We start from the raw sequence: 11,830 nt of genomic DNA, 5'->3' as shown, positions 1-11,830 counted from the left end.
CTCAGGAGGAGGGGAAGCTCAACACCTGCTCCTTGAGTCTCACACAGCTCTCTGCAAGCAAAGGATGTTAGGAACAAGTTCTTTACCATCAGGGTGGTGGAACCCTGCAACAGGTTGCCCAGGGAGGTGATTGAGGCCCCATCCCTGGAGATATTCAAGGTGAGGCTGGACAGGGCTCTGGGCAACCTGATCTAGTTGGGGATGTCCCTGCTGACTGCAGAGGGGCTTGGACTGGATGACCTTTGGAGATCCCTTCCAACCCAGACCATCCTGTGATTCTATGAAAGGGATGAACCAGGAGCAGGACATGCACTGCCCTGGGGATGGTGGAGCCTTCCCAGCTGTGATCTCTGGAGGCCACAGCAAGAGGTCTGCAGGACAGCAACATTTGGAGGTCCCCACTGGGGACTGAAAGTGCTGCAGCTGCCCAAAAGAAACCACAGGAAGCAGGAGTGACTTGGAGCTCTGTCAACTAGGGGTTAAAGCCCAAAGTCCAATTACCTCTCCCCCACCTCTCTTTTTTTTTTCCTTCTTTCTTCCTCCCTTAGAACAAGGGCAAGCAAAACCTAGCCCCAGGCGAGACATCACAGCTCATGCCAGACCAGAATTGCCTCTCTCAACGCAATTCTCAAAGGGGAACCACCTCAGAGCCACTTCCAAATGTCCAATATGGAGGAGTTAAAATCATTTGGCAGAGCTCATCCCACTGACAGTGCAAGATGGTCCCGGGCTGGGTACACAGCTGATGCCAAACTGATGCTACACTTGATCTTAGCTGAAAGGCCATTAAGGAGGCATCAGGAGAGATGGGCTAAAAGCAATTTATGGGGTTCCAAAATGATGTATTACATGCACCATGGCTCCAGGTTTGCAGTAATTTAGGCTGGTATTGATTGAGGAGAGACTGGGGCATATTCCACCACCTTTTTAATTTCAGTCTGATTTGGCCACCACTTTGCAGGTCAGCAGGCAATTTGAGGAGACAAAAACAAACCAAGCATTAGAGCAGCCTAAATCACCCACGTTTGGAAGTGCCTGGTAAATAACTTTTAAGGCTGAACAAGGGGAAGGAAATGAAAGGACTGGCTGCTAAGGAGAGCCAGGCTGAAGTTCCAGGCAGGGAAAGAAAAACGGGTTCAGGGCACAGGTAAGAAGGAGTTTCACTCACACACACACACACCCACACCCACCATCATTGCCTGCCTTTGTTTGCCCACACAAGCAGGCTGCCTTTCTCCTTGTGTTGTGGTGCTAATCCTGATTCAATGGGAACTGATTCAAGCCCAGAATACAGCCCGGGGACACAAATCACATCCAGGCAGCAATGGGAATGGAATGGAATGGAATGGAATGGAATGGAATGGAATGGAATGGAATGGAATGGAATGGAATGGAATGGAATGGAATGGAACGGAACGGAACAGGACAGGACCAGGTTGGAAGAGACCTTCGAGATCATCACATCCAACCCATCATCCAACACCACCCAATCAACTAAAGCATGCAACCAAGCACCCCATCAAGTCTCCTCCTGAACACCTCGGTGGGATTCCAGGTTATCCAAACCACCCTGTGATGGTGTAAGGCTGTCTCTGTGCTGGAAACTTGAGTGTGAATCTGGGGGGATTTTCCTCTCCCAGAGGTGGTGGTTACACTGCTGGATGTACTGGCATGTGGGAGGTGTTAGTGAAGAGTGGAAACCCACAGAATCACAGAATGGTCTGGGTGGGAAGGAGCCTCCAAAGGTCATCCACTCCAAGCCCCTCTGCAGTCAGCAGGGACATCCTCAACTAGATCAGGTTGCCCAGAGCCCTGTTGAGCCTCACCTTGAATATCTTTAGGGTGTCAGGGAGGGATAGGACTGGGGGGAAGAGAACAAAACTAGAGAAGGGGAGATTCAGATTGGATGTTAGGAAGAAGTTGTTCCCCATGAGGGTGGTGAGAGACTGGCACAGGTTGCCCAGGGAGGTGGTGGGAGCCTCATCCCTGGAGGTTTTGAAGGCCAGGCTGGATGTGGCTGTGAGCAACCTGCTGTAGTGTGAGGTGTCCCTGCCCATGGCAGGGGGTTGGAACTGGATGATCCTTGAGGTCCCTTCCAACCCTAACAATTCTGTGATTCTCTCTCCAGGGTTGGGGCCCCAGCAGCACTTCATCAGTGCTTGTGGGGGGAGGGGGTGGAAATTGCCCATCGACTGAGGTCGGGGAAGAGAAGTTGCCAGGTAGCAGGTGGTGCTCAGGAGACAAAGCACAGGCAGAGAAAGCGGGAGGGAAAGGTCATTTCCTTGTTCATTTTGCCACTGAGATCCTGGTGCCGAAGGCGTCCCCTCTTCACAAAGCTGCATGGAATCCCCAGCCTCCTCCCCGCTGGAAATCAGCCCCAGGCGTTACCTGTGAATCCTCGAACGCATGCACAGGGCGAGAGGGTGGAGGTGAGATGTGGTAAAAGAGGGAATTGCCTCGGATCAAGGAGTGCATCCGACTGCAGACTGCCTTCAGGGTCAGCTGCAGCCCTGAGCTCACCTCTGCCGTGTTTGCATATCGATCACAGGCAAAGATCAGAGGCAAAGAGATCAATGATGCAGCTCAAACCAATCATCAGGTGCTGCAGAGAAACAGACTTTCCAGATTTACTACGACCATCAAACGCTTGAACTTTGATGTGCACAGGGAGAGAAAGACACAGAAATCTCTGATTGGACTAATTAACACTTCCCTGCAGGAAGGTTTCCTCTGATCTCTAATTGCATCTTCATTGCAGGCTTTTAATGTTGCACTTGTGAGGCTTTTCCCCCCCCCTTCTTTCTGCAGGTAAAGGGAGATGTGGCCTGGGATTCTGCCACTGGTGTTGGCAGAGCAGCTGATGTGATGCCCAGGTTTGCTGAAGCTCACAAGGGAGCAAGAAATCTCTCTGGATTTACTTCAGGCCAAGCAATTGCTGAGGAGCCAGGTCTTTATTCCTGGCTAGTGGGGCATTGGCACAAAGAGATCCCAGGCAAGATGAAATCCCACACTTTGGGCTCATAATAAAGTCAAGCTGAGTGGAGTGAGGGAGGATGACATCTCCTGCCACGGGCCTGGCAAAGTGATGACCTGCTCCCACAGGTGTTGGGAAGCCAGCTGAGCCAGGCTGTCACAGCTAGCATGGGGATTCTGCCCCTTTATACTGCTCTTGTGAGACCCCACCTCGAATGCTGCCTCCAGTTCTGCTGTCCCCAGCATGAGAAGGACACAAAGATGGTGGAGTGAGTCCAGGGGAAGGCACAAAGATGATCTGAGGTCTGAAGCACGTCTGCTATGAGGATAGGCTGAGGGAGCTGGGGATGTTCAGCCTGGGGAAGACTCCAGGGGGACCTTGGAGCTGTCTTCCAGTACCTGAAGGGATCCTACAGGAAGGCTGCAGAGGGACTTTGCATGAGGGTGTCTAGAGACAGGACAAGGGGGAATGGTTTGAAGCTGAGGCAGAGCAGGGTTAGACTGGAGCTGAGGAAGAAGTTCTTTGGTAGGAGGGTGGTGAGACTCTGGAATAGGGAGGCTGTGGCTGCCTCCTGCCTGGGGGTGCTCAAGGCCAGGCTGAATGAGGCCCTTGAGCAGCTGAGTCTAGTTGCGAGGTGTCCCTGACATGGTGGGGAGGTTGGAGGTGATGATCTCTGAGCTCCCTTCCAACCTGAGCCATTCTGTGGGTTTAAGGAAAATGCAGGGCTCAGCTGCCAGTGAACCCAGTTCCACTCTCCTAATAATTAGCTGTACAATCAAATGAAACCACCTGAGCATCTTGTTCCTTCACTTCAACTCCAGAAGTCAAAGACCTGAAAAGTTATTGGCAGTTTTAATTAAAACTAGCTTTGAGATAGAGAGCAACCTTTAATGGCTGTGGCTCATTCTAGATAACAGTGCAATAACCCTCTCTCATATTAAATATAGCAGCAATATTGTTCACCAGAGATGAGGACATTAGCACAAATAATCAGTCTCACTGTCGTGGAGAGGGCACTGAAGCCAAGAGGGGCTCTGAGATGATTGAATAAAAGGCATTTGCTCCTGACAAAGAGATACCCTGCAGCTCCCTGCCCTCCTCAGCACCCTTCCCAGAAGGTCTTTAAGTCTCCAGCAGGTTGAGTTCAACCTCCCCTTGCTCCCTCAGCAAAGTGCTGCTAGTGGGAGCAGCTTCCTGTGCCTGCTTGGGCACTGGCTGGACCACCTCATTCACCTGAGCACCCCTGTCCCTGGCACAGGGCTTTAGCAGGGAGGGCTGCAAGCACAACAGTTGCAGATGTGTCTGCAAGTTTCAGCCCTGCTCAGCCTTTCTGATTCCAGGCCCTGGGCTCTGCTCCAGGGGCCACAGCAAACACAGGGCTCAGCTCACAGTTTCCCCAGGGCTCCATGTTCAAGTAGCCTGATAAATATCACCATGGCTCTGCTGCATTGCAGAGCTGGGGTGGCCATGCTGCTCCAGCAGAAGGGCTTCAGTTAGAAGCCCAGGAGGCTCTGGATAGGATAGGATAGGATAGGATAGGATAGGATAGGATAGGATAGGATAGACCAGACCAGACCAGACCAGACCAGGTTAGAAGAGACCTTTGAGATCATCAAGTCCAACCTATCACCCAGCACCATCTAATCAACTAAACCATGGCACCAAGCACCCCATCCAGGCTCTTCCTAAACACCTCCAGGGATGGTGACTCCACCACCTCCCTGGGCAGCACATTCCAATGGCCAATAATTTTTTCTATGAAGAACTTCTTCCTAACATCCAGCCTGAACCTCCCCTGGCACAGCTTGAGACTGTGTCCTCTTGTTCTGGTGCTGCTTGCCTGGCAGAAGAGACCAAACCCCTCCTGGCTACAACCTCCCTTCAGGTAGTTGCAGAGAGCAATGAGGTCTCCCCTGAGCCTCCTCTTCTGCAGGCTAAACAACCCCAGCTCCCTCAGCCTCTCCTCACAGGGCTGTGCTCCAAACCCCTCCCCAGCCAGGGACAAGCAGAGTCCCTCAGGGATCAGTCCTGGGACCAGGCTTGTTCAACATCTTTGTGGGTGCCATGGACAGTAGTATTGAGTGCAGCCTCAGCAGGTTTGCTGATGACACCAAGCTTTGTGGGGCAGCAGACAGCTGGAGGGAAGGGATGCCATCCAGATGGACCTGGACAGGCTGGAGAGGTGGGCACAAGCCAACCTCATGAGGTTCAACAAGACCAAGTGCAGGGTCCTGCATCTGGGTCTAGGCAATCCCAGGCACAAATCCAGGCTGGGCAGGGACTGGCTGGAAAGCAGCCCTGAGGAGAGAGACTTGGGGGTGCTGGGGGAGGAGAAGCTCAGCAGGAGCTCTCAGTGTGCACTTGCAGCCCAGAAAGCCAACCAGAGCCTGGGCTGCAGCAAGAGAAGTGTGGCCAGCAGGGCAAGGGAGGGGATTCTCCCCCTCTGCTCAAGCTCTGCTGAGACCCCACCTGGAGTACTGCCTCCAGTTCTGCAGCCCCTATTGCAAGAGGGATCTGGAGGTGCTGGAAGGTGTCCAGAGAAGGGCCAGGAGGGTGAGCAGAGGGCTGGAGCACCTCTCCTGTGAGGACAGACTGAAGGAGTTGGGGCTGTGCAGTCTGGAGAAGAGAAGGCTCCAAGGTGACCTCATTGTGGCCTTCCAGGATCTACAAGAAGGCTGGGGAGGGACTGCTCAGGATCTCAGGTAGTGATAGGACTAAGGAGAATGGAATGAAGCTGGGGGTAGGGAGATTGAGGCTGGATGTGAGGAGGAAGTTCTTCCCCATGAGAGTGGTGAAGCCCGGGAATGGGTTGTCCAGGGAGGTGGTTGAGGCCCCAGCCCTGGAGGTGTTTAAGCCCAGGCTGGATGAGGCTGTGGCCAGCCTGATCTAGTGTGGGGTGTCCCTGCCCATGGCAGGGGGGTTGGAACTAGGTGATCCTTGTGGTCCCTTCCAACCCTGACTGATTCTATGATACTATGACACTAAGAGAACTCGAAGCTCCTGCTAACTTGCAATCCCTGGCACCTGAAATGAAATGCACCTCAGTGGCCATTCTGCTCAGGAACACTTCATCCTTGGGAAAACATTATTGCTGGAATGCTATGTGAGTCCACAGCTTCGAGCTGGAAGATGCATTTTAAACTCTCTAAAGAGGCTTTAGGAATTCATAACAGTGCTTGATCTACCTTTGGGGGGAAGGGGGGGGGGGAGGGAATATGTCTTCTTTGTGCTGCAGCAGCTGAAAGCATTAATTGGTTGATCTTTTTGCCAACAATTCATTAGATTTCATTACCTGCCTTTCATCTCTCTGTTCTGTTGCCCCAGTGCTTGGCTAAATATTCCCTAACTGCAGGATGGCATCTTTGAAAGAGGGAGAGGGCCTCTAGCAGTTGCTCTGCTCCCAACAAATGAAAGCAAAGTCAAAATTAAATGGGGAAATGACTGTCACCACAATGAGCATCAAACTGCAAAGGGCGAGAGTGGCTTTCCTCTGGAAGCTCTGGAATCACAGCATCATGGAAGGGGTTGGGCTGGAAAGGACCTTAAAGATCATCCAGTTCCAACCCCAAGCCACAGGCAGAGAGACCTTCCACTGGGCCAGGGTGCTCAAAGCCTCATCCAACCCAGCCTTGAACACCTCCAGGGGGGAGACATCTACAGCCTCCCTGGGCAACCTGTTCCAGGGCTTCACCACCCTCACTGTGAAGAATTTCTCCCTGATCTCCAGTCTCAATCTCCCCTCCTCCAGCTCACAGCCATTGCCTCTCTTCCTGTCACTTCCAGCCCTTGTCAAAAGTCCCTCCCCAGCCCTCCTGCAGCCCCCTTCAGGTACTGGAAAGCTGCTCTGAGGTCTCCCAAGAGCCTTCCCTTCTCCATCCAAGCGTTTCTACCAAATCATTATCTGTCATCAAATAACCTCAACCCCCCCTTAACTCTTCAGGTTTAAGTCACTTGAGCTCATTCCTTTTGGCATGTCCAGGGGGAATTCAGCACCCTTTCCCCTCTGCCTGCCACCCTGGCCCAGGAGAATTCACATTGCCCCCAAGATGTTTGTCTTCCAACAAAATGATCATGTTCTAATGAGGCTGCCCTGATGCAGTAGGTAAGGGCAGCTGTAGTTAATCCTGATTTCAGGGGGAGTGCCCCAGCAAGTAGCCTAAACCACAGTTAGCCTCCATACTCTCCTCCTCGCTGTGGAAGGTTAGGATCAGCGTGGTCACTGGGAGATGCAAGTGGAAAATCCAGGTCTGGATTTCAGGTTTTCCCTGAAGAGGTGGAGAATATACAGAGAAAGGCTTCAGATCCAGATTGGCTTTGTACAGGAGATGTGTCTCTATCTGTTCATGCTGGTTCTAACAAGTAAATAACCTCAGCCTCTCCGATCCCTGAGGAATGATGATTTACAGCCCTGGTAATGTGCACTGAAGAAAAATACAGCTTGTGCCTGAAAAGCACTGATTAAAGTGATGATAGCAAAGCAAAATAACTCGGCACTGCCTCTTTTTTTTATCACTCATACCTGCTTTACCCCTTCCTACCCCTGCTCAGAGCACTGCCTCCGAGTTCCCCTGCAGGAGGGGTGCTTTGTCCACGGTGCTGATCCACACCATGCGGCCTCGGCAAAGGTTCGCCGGTGCCAAGGGACCTCCTGGCAATGCTTTTGGCAGAGATAGTTGTAGGAAAACGTGTTGCTGAAATAGGAACTTCCACAGAGACAGCACCAGGAAGGGAAGAAACCAATAAGAGGTGACAAACCCATCGTCCCCAGTGCCTGCTCACCGGGAAGGGGAAGGGCTGTTGAAGCAGGAGGGAAGTACAGCCTGGCAGGTCTGTTATGTCCTGCCTCACCCTCCACCAGCACTGCTGCAGCCTCTGCCAGGAGCCTGTCGTGGGGGAGATCCATAAAGGATAAAAGCTACTAGGAATGGAACTGAGTATTCAATTCCCCTGGGAGCAACTGCAAATCTTTCTCCTGGTCTGGCTCCCTGCTCCTGTTGCACTGCCCCCAGGGACTGGGTGAAATGTTGTTCTCCTTTTCCTCCACCACACTAGAAGAATGTAACAGCCTTCATGGAGAGCAAGGAGCCAAGCAGAGAATGTGTGGGGAAGGCTTCAGGAACCCACACTGGTTTACTTCCAGAAATGGAGAAGCACTGGAAAGAAATTTGGGCTGGAAAAACCTCCGAAGATCTCCCCCTGCTACCGAGTCTCCCTGGCCAGGGCAAGGTCTGTGCAATGCCATTCCTGTCAGCTGCTTGAGAAGGCTTCCTGTGGTAGTTTTAGGCACATCCACAGATGGATGCTGCTGCAGGACTCCCCAGAAGAACCACACTAATGCTGCCTCCACAGCCAGTGCCAACTGCCCCTCACACCTAACCTCACCTCAACTTCACTGTGGACACCAAGAACTGTGTCTGCATTGAGCTTACACACAGCTTGTGAGTCTCTCCAACACAAACCACGCAGCTCTTCCATCTCCCTCACATCCAGCAAGGTCCAGTGAAGCTGGAACATGACCTGTTCAGGTGAGAAATGATTCCAGTTCCATCACAGGCAGCTCAACACCTGGCATCATTTCCACAGCCTGCGCTGGCACCTCTGACGAGCCGTTTAAAATCAGGGTGCCGGATGTTTGTTCCAGGATCCTCGTGTTTCTGAAAGGAATTAATTCAGCAACATCCTCTCCTTAGTGTTTGCCCTGCATCACTCTGCTCTATTATCCTGTAACTGATTGTTAGGTGAGGATTGCAACCTGGCAGGTTCCTCTTCCTTGCCTGATTAATGTCTCTTCCTCCTTGCTCTGTGCGGGACTTGTTTTTCCCCCCTCCGCAGCTCTCCATCTCCTTTGCACACTCCCTCACAAACCTATTCCTTCTCTCTCTGACCAGGATCCAGCCCTCTGCATGCAGAAGAGCTGTGCTTTGCTCCAGCAGGCAGATGTAAAGTTGCCACCAAAGGGAGCTGCTCAGCCTGAGGTGCTGGAGGCGACCAAAGCGTGTCACACTTGGCAGCCCCGGCCCAGATGCTGCACATTTCCCTCCTGCCTGATCAGCAGCCCTGCAGTGCCATGAGTCATTCACCTTCCCCTCCTCTTACTGTGGACTTTCCTGGGGCTGAGCCAGCACATGGCACTGTACAGAGGTGTGCCACGTGAAGACTTGGCCCTTGCACTGATAAATCCTCCCCTACTGCACAGCCAGGTTGCTGCCCCTCACCCCAGCCATGGCTCTTGGCTTACCTGGGTGTGAGTTCTTCAGTGAATGAGCTCTGTCTGTCCTCAGCTGCCTAAGGGGCCTGTACATCCACGGGGTGACAGCCAAAGCACAGCATCCCCCCAGCCATTGTGCAAGACTCTTATCCCTTCAGCACCCTCAGCCTGGCTCAGCCAGCTTCCTCCTGGAGTTTGGCCTTGAAATCAGGGCTCATTTCTCATGCCAGCAGTCTTCCTCTTACAAAAGCAGGTATGAAGGCCAGCAGAACCTGGCCTCTCATGCCCTGTGATCCTGCTTTGGCACAGGGGTTGGACTGGATGATCTCTGGAGGTCCCTTCCAACCCCTCATGTTCTGTGATTGCACCAGGTCATAGACAGAGCAGCAGCAGCAACACCAGACAAGGACAAACTGGCACAGAAACAGGGACAAACTGGAAGGGGTTTACAGAAACTCCAAATCCAACCAGGCTGAGATCCCTGACACAATGCATTGAGGAAGATTAAAAGAGTTAATCTGCTGAACAGCACAGCTTGACAGCTATAGCCTGGACTCAAGGGACGATGAGAAACTGTGCCCTGGTACAGGGAACTGGCATTAGAGGTAATGAGGCAACACTGGCTTGGACAATGAGAGCTATCTGAGCAGCTAGGAATGGGATGTGGCACCTGGCTCAGCTGTATCCAGACACAAATTTGTACAGCAGGGATAATTTTGACCTTGTGCTGCTCCTGTTTCCAGAGCAAACAGAGCAAGCACTTGCAGGGAGTGCCCTCGAGGCACCACATCGTGGCCCACAGTCTCTTGCCCCAGACAGGACACAGAGGTCTTTACAGATACCTCCTTGGGATGGCTTCAGGTTGTATGTGGTGAGGCACTCGAGGATATGTGAGCTGTTGTTGCCTCAAATCTGGCACCACAGGTGCAAGGAGTGTAGCTTCCAGAGCCCTTCTGAGGGCACAGCCAGGACTTATCCACACAGCCCAAGCCTTTGCTGGCCCTGGGGCGTGGGGGGAATCTTATCAGCTCAGCCTCTGATTTCCTCTGCTTCCAAAAAGCACAAACAAGTATGCAAAGATGTAAGATGACATTTGCCTTCTTGCAGAGAACAGCAGATAATTTAGTGAGATTAAAGGAGAGGCTCCTCTCCCACAGAAACCATCTCTGCATGGCTGGGCAGGAGCCTGGCTCTGCCGCCACGGTGCTGCTCCAGCGCCTCTCTGTGGCTCCCAGCTCCCCGTCCTCACTCTCACAAGCCTCAACGCACCAACGGGCTTCGTTTCTTAAAACACACAGAGAAATTGTTCTTATTACACCCAGGCAGCACCTCTGAGCTCACTGAACCTGGCACTGAGCTAGGAGCTGGCTCCCACCCAGGGCTCTTCAAGAGTTTCATCTTTTGATGGTGAAGTTTATGACACTTCCCAAGGCCTCTCTACAGCAGCAGAAGAGCTCAGGCTGGCTCAGATCTAGTGACCAGGAATGAAAGACTCGCTGGCAAGGGCATCATCTTTGGAATAAGCACTCCTCAGAACCTCTCCAGAAGGTGCTGTGGGAGCTCAGCACACAGCTCCCTCACAGAGGCAGCCTCAACACACTGATCAGACCTATTTTTTCCCGTGTCCCTTCGAAGAAGCAGGGAACAAATGGTCCCCTGCTGAAGTCATGAGGAAAAACAAAGGCTCTTCATCAACCTCCTGCAGCTGCTTGTTGTTTTCCTTTCTCTGTGGAGCCTGCCAGCTCCTGGCTATCTTGGCCAAGCACATGATTAGAGTTTTAGAACAAATCCAAACTGCAAACAAACAAGCACCTCTTGAGATGAACACACACAAAGTGGTGGAAGCACGGGACAGCTAACTGGTTAGCAGATCCTGCCCTGCCTCTCCTGATGCCAGGCAAGCCCTGCTCCTTTTCTGCATGGAAAGCAGATGGGGTGGGATTAAGGACACAGATCCTCAAGCCCTTCACATTTGCTCAAACAGCAAGAATTAAGACCCAGTGCTGTTCAGGAGGCTGTGTGCTAGCTGTGCTGGCTCTCTGCAGCGTGGGAAGCAATGCAGGGATAAGAATCCCTGCCCTGAGGGATCCCCTGTGTCCAGTTATGGCAGAAGGTCCATTGCTCATCTTAAAGTACCACAGAAACAAAATGATGAAGTTGTTAGTGCCAGCACAGCAAGCACAAAAGCAAGCATCAGGAATTATTCCTTGCTCACTGCAGTGCTGAACCAGGTGGCTCAGTTTAAAGAGGCATTGAAGGTGGTTGGAGCTAACCCACTTGACTTTGCACTGAGGCAGATGGGAAGAGCTCACTCAGCCCAGGATCAGTACCCATAACAATCAGAGGAGCTGTGAAGCTGTAATCTGTGGCAGATGGAAAATGACAGCACAAAAGGGCTTGGCTCGGGCCCCCACAGCTCTGCACAAAGGTAGCAAATAGAGAGGTTTAGTTCAAAGAGCTGCTCCTTCTCCACAGCAAACCCAGGCACCTGGCACTGGGGAACAAGTGGAATGCTTCTCCCCATTCCTACCTCCCTGACAGACTGGATGACTTTATTCCCACAGGATGAGCTTCAGCTTTTTATGGCCTTTGAACCAACATGCTGGCCATGCTCCTGGCCTGCCTTTGCTTCAGCACAGCCCTAACTT

This window comes from Dryobates pubescens, chromosome 17 (assembly GCF_014839835.1).
Source record: "Dryobates pubescens isolate bDryPub1 chromosome 17, bDryPub1.pri, whole genome shotgun sequence".
In the NCBI taxonomy this organism is placed as follows: domain Eukaryota; kingdom Metazoa; phylum Chordata; class Aves; order Piciformes; family Picidae; genus Dryobates; species Dryobates pubescens.
Note: the sequence above shows the minus strand (reverse complement) of the source record.